At 40.6% G+C, this 5,329-nt stretch overlaps 1 non-coding gene across 1 annotated transcript; it reads right to left on the bottom strand.

Annotated features, from left to right (window-relative positions):
- Positions 1 to 4,768: 4,768 nt before the first annotated feature.
- LOC131334984 (small nucleolar RNA R71) lies at positions 4,769 to 4,875 on the bottom strand. The gene has a single exon (XR_009202378.1). It is a non-coding gene; the product is annotated as a small nucleolar RNA R71 (small nucleolar RNA).
- Between the last annotated feature and the right edge of the window lie 454 nt (positions 4,876 to 5,329).

The following is a 5,329-nucleotide window of genomic DNA, read 5'->3' as shown; positions in this document are numbered from 1 at the left end:
CGCGACAGACTCACTCTGTCGCGCAACGGTCCAACTTACCACCAACCTTTCTGAAGGAGGACAGTTGGCCACCAATGCAACCTCAGCCAGGCCTCGTGGACTGGCTAAACTCCTCTGTTTGCACCAACCAGATTCACCTCCATCCTTCTCTATATATATTCCCCTTTGTTTCTCTTTCAATGGGTTCAAGAATTTCAAAGGTTACAAATCTCAAGAGCATAGCTTGCTCTTTCTCCTCCATTATCAAACATCCAACCACTCAATCAATCCTCAAATCTCAAAGCTCAAGTCCTTTCAAACTCAATTTAGGTATAGCTACCTACTGTTTTCTGTTCTGATCTCTGAGGGGGGCTGGCAGGGCTAAGGCTAGTAATCAATACCAGTCCTGGTCCTAAAGCTGGCAAGGTTTCAAAAACCATCGAGGTAGGAACCAACGCGCGACGGTCCCACTCTCGCGCGCGACTGTCTCAGTCCAGCGCGCGATGGACCGCGTGGGGATTGGTGTCCTACTCTTTTGTATTTTATTTACATATAGATCGCTGTTAAGCATGTTAAAAATCTGTTTACTGCTTTCCTTTGTTAGAAACTGCTAGTATATAGTTAATTTGTATTTCTATTGTTCTGGAGTACCCCTGGGATCATTCTGGACCTGTCCCAGAACCAAAAAATGTGTAAACCAAGCACTGGCGTGGTTCCGCCAGGGCGCGACAACCCCGCGCCAGGGCGCACCATCGCGCGCCAGACTGGCTCCATCGCGCGACAGTGCGCCAAGGCGCACCATTGCACGCCAGACTCACTCCGTCACGCGACAGAGCGCCAGGGCGCATCCTCGCGCTCCAGACTGGCTCCGTCGCGCGATAGTATGCCTCTGACCAATGAGTGGCCTTGCACGGGTAGCTTAGTTTTAGGCCATTACTTTGTCCCCACACTGTTTATGGGGTGTTTTATTAATTTATAGGGCTTTACAACCTTTAAACTGTATATTATGCTGCCTATAACTGCGTGGTTTGTCTTGGGTGTGCACTGGTCCTTCTAGAGCCCAGATGGTTTGAGAATAAGAGCTGTGGGTTTGAGCTCATCGGGGCGCGCGTGTCTTGGAGTTGTGCGCGCAGGAGTAAACAACATGCAGTGACTCGTTCAGTGCATGCTGGTTTCTTCCTACACACGTCACTCCAAAACAGGGGCCTCCCAGTTTGTTTAAACTCCCACAGCAGTCTGTTCTCATCCTATACTAACTGCTCATCCATGCATGCTATCTATCACATCCTACAAATATGTTACAGTTTTAATCCCCGATTAAATGTTCCCTGCCCTAATTGGCTAAAAAATTGATTAATCAAACAGAATCGCAAACAAACATTTTTGCAAATGCCTAAGTAGAGACCGATCTCCGGATTGGGCGAGAGGGGTGCCATAAAACCCTTCCCCTCTCGTAACCTGGCTCCCGAACCCAGATATGGTTATGACGGACTGGTTCCTTAACTTTTTCAAATCAAACAGCGCGGCAAGTCCTTCGAAATACGGTTCCTTGGGTGTCGGACCTTCAAACCCGAGTGGCGACTCTGTATTTTGCGAGCACTTGCTTCCCCGCTCGCGCTCCCTCGACCTCGGGCTCCTTGCGTTTTGGAATCCGGAAATTCCAAGGGCACGCTGCCCACAGTCAGCATTTTGGAAAAGTTTGCAGAAGCCTTTAGGAACTGACCTTCGCTTGCGTACAGCTTTTCATGCGCAGACAGACGGACAATCTGAGAGGACAATTCAGACCTTGGACGATATGCTCCGTGCTTGTGCCTTAGATTTCAAAGCAAAATTAAGAACGTCACCTACTATTAGTTGAATTCGCCTACAACAACAGCTACCAAGCAAGCATAGAGATGGCTCCATACGAAGCTCTATATGGACGACCTTGTCGATCTCCTATCTGCCAGACCGAACTAGGAGAGTCAAGCTTACTAGGACCAGAACTAGTCAGAAACCACAGAAAATATCCAAGTCATCTGTCAACGACTTTTGACCGCATAGAGCCAACAAAAGAGTTACGCCAACAAAAGAACCAAACCATTAACTTTCCAAACTGGGGAGCATGTATTTCTAAAAATCAAACCACGGTGGGGAATTGTTCGTTTTGGAAAGAAGGGAAAACTTTCACCTCGGTATATTGGACCATTTGAAATCTTGGAAAAGAATGGAGAGGTAGCGTATCGTTTGGCATTGCCGCCACAACTTGATCAAGTCCACAGCATGTTCCATGTGTCCATGCTTCGCAAATTGATGAGCACAAAATATTGACACTTAGAGGCCCCAATATCACATGTTGTTAGCCCTTAATTGTGCATAATTTACTATATTATTGTCTTATTTGTCTTTAACAATGAATTATTCAATTTGCAGGAAAAGATGATAACAACTCATATTTTTGCCGTTAGATTCAATGCAAAGCCTGTGATCAAAATAAATTCAAGTGTTGGGTCCAAGCTTATTACGGCAAGGCAATCAAGGGGAACTATTCGAAATCTTGGTCAACTAGAAATAAAGATTGTCTTTAGTTTACATAGAAAGAAATCCTAATGTCTAGGAATTTAGGAAAGGAGAATTCTTACCTAATGAATTCTCGGCAATGTCTATTTAAGAAGGCCAATAGATTTTGGCTAGGAAGATCACTTTACCACGCACAAGACCATCTCGAGCTGATACCACCATGCAGCAACGGAGAAGGAAGAAAGCTAGGAATAATTTCTAATCTTTGTAAGCTTTAGTTCAATGGAGTTCTTTTATTATACGATTATGTGTCTTGACTCCATGAGCGGCTAAACTCTTAAACTAGGGTTGAGGATGAAACCTCATGAATATTATTGATTGGTTTTATGCAGTTTAATTTTCCTACGTGCGTTCAAAGTTTATTGTTCTGATCTCATTAATTAATTTGGTAGAGACTCGGATATGGATTCAATCGGAATGGGTTTTTTCCAAGATTTGATATCACCTGATTAATCTAATTGCTTGGTTTATCAAAGTTTATATTTAAGTATGGGATATCTATTGTGATTTGTTTTATGCAGATACAATTGATGATTTTGGCTTAAACTTGCGAAGCAAAGGAGGAACATATTGTCGATATAAATAAAAAGGGCTTAACGACATACTATCAATGATGATTAAGATTAGCTTATAAATCATTGTGTAGAAATTATAGGAAAAACCATTGCATAAGATTAGTTGCTAAATATTTGTGGGTGTGGATTCCAAAACCTTAGTTACTTTTCTCATCCGGCAATCTCACTATTTTTCTGTGCTAGTTTCTTTGGTGTGGTTTGGTACCTTATGGAGGTACTCGTACGGTATTGCACCGTTTTGGTGTGATTTGGTACCTTATGGATGTACTCGTACGGTATTGCACCGTGTTGGTGTGGTTTGGTACCTTATGGAGGTACTCGTACAGTATTGCACCGTTTTGGTGTGGTTTGGTACCTTATGGATGTACTCGTACGGTATTGTATCGTTTTGGTGTGGTTTGGCACCATATGGAGGTACTCGTACGGTATTGAACCGTTTTGGTGTGGTTTTGTACCATATGGATGTACTCGTACGGTATTGTATCGTTATTATTTTGTCATTGTTTTATTAAGTTTTTAGTTTAAAAATTAATCTCAACTTTTGTCAACTAGGTTAGGGTTTTAATCGATTTAAGTTTATTTAGTTTTCCTACAAAAAATCACCAAGTCCCTGTGGGTTCGACCTCGCTCTTGCATTACTATACTTCGGTACGATTCGTGCGCTTGCGAGTACATTAAAATTTCACATCAAGTTTTTGGCGCCGTTGCCGGGGACTTAATTGTTTTTTGTTGAAAATCTAAAAATTTGAATTGATTTTTCCCTTCTACTAGTTTAGTTAGGATTTTACTTTTTAGATATTTGAAAAAAATTCACTTCATTACGTGCATCTGTGATTAGTTAGTAGTAATTGCTTTTATTACTAATTGTTTTAGTGTTTTCTGTCTCGTGTTAGTCACAGCTGTCTTTCATCTGCTTTTCCGAACGGCCGAATCTCCTTCAAGTTAGTAAGTCACTTACTGCATTGTAATTAACAGTAATAAAAAAAGGGGTTCCGTTTCGCGTAATCTGTTTACTGATAATTGCATTGTTTCTTTTTCTTTAATTCATTTTAGCTTAACTTCGATCTTTTGTTGTGTCAAAAAAAAAAATTTCATTTAGTTCTGTTGTATTTTCATTTTTATTTTTCAGTTTATTCCTCTTATTTGCTTTCATCCGAAAGTTTATGTTTGGTTGTCGTTCGAAAAAGTTAGAATTAATACCTCTTGATCCAGAAATTGAGAGAACCTTTAGATGCAGCTTAAACATTCAAAGAGTGGAACATACTCAATTAAAAATGACGGAACTTGCAGAAGATACAAAACCTTTAAGAGAGTTGTTTTCACCCGTAACCACAAATCCTCCCTCTTGTATTGTGTTACCCACGACTAATGCGACACATTTTGAGCTGAAACATCACATAATACAACTTCTTCCTCAATTTCATGGGATTGAACAAGAGGATCCATACATGCATGTCAAAGACTTTCTTGAAATTTGTGCTACCTTTAGGTTTCAAAATTTTTCTGAGGAGTCTGTTAAATTGCGCCTTTTTCCCTTCTCACTGAAAGATAAAGCAAAGGCATGGTTAAATTCTATACCCTCTGGCTCAATCACTTCATGGGACAACCTCGTTAAAAAGTTTTTTTCAAAATTCTTCTCAATGTCTAAAACAACTACTCTAAGGAGGGAGATTACTGATTTTTGTCAAGAAGAACATGAGAAATTTTATGAGAGTTGGGAGAGATTTAAAGATCTTATTTTAAAGTGCCCCCCTCATGGTTTTGAAACATGGAGACTAGTTCAATTTTTTTATAATGGTTTAACTCAGTCTAACCACAATATGCTTGAGTCAATGAACGGGGGTGGTTTTCTAAATCTTAGGGGCGATGCAGCTTATGAATTTCTTGAAAATTTGTCTGAGAGCTCTCAACAGTGGGATTTTACTTCTCATCGAGACAAACCAACTTCCACACCTAAGAGAGGAGGATTATATGAGGTGAAAGAGGATTCTGATATGAGAATAAAATTAGATAATCTTACTCGAAAGGTTGAGGTGCTAGCTTTAAGTCGAACTATGGAGTCAGCCAATCAAGTTCACAGTGAAGTGTGTTCTCTTTGCGGTAGTCACATGCACACAACGCAAACATGTCCTTCCATTATTGGATATTCTGACAACTGTATTGAACAAGCGAACGCGCTCAATAATTATGGAAAATCATTTGCTAGTCCTTTTTCG

The sequence above is a fragment of the Rhododendron vialii genome, chromosome 7a (assembly GCF_030253575.1).
Source record: "Rhododendron vialii isolate Sample 1 chromosome 7a, ASM3025357v1".
Classification (NCBI taxonomy): domain Eukaryota; kingdom Viridiplantae; phylum Streptophyta; class Magnoliopsida; order Ericales; family Ericaceae; genus Rhododendron; species Rhododendron vialii.
Note: the sequence above shows the minus strand (reverse complement) of the source record. Positions and strands in the feature narration are given on the sequence as shown.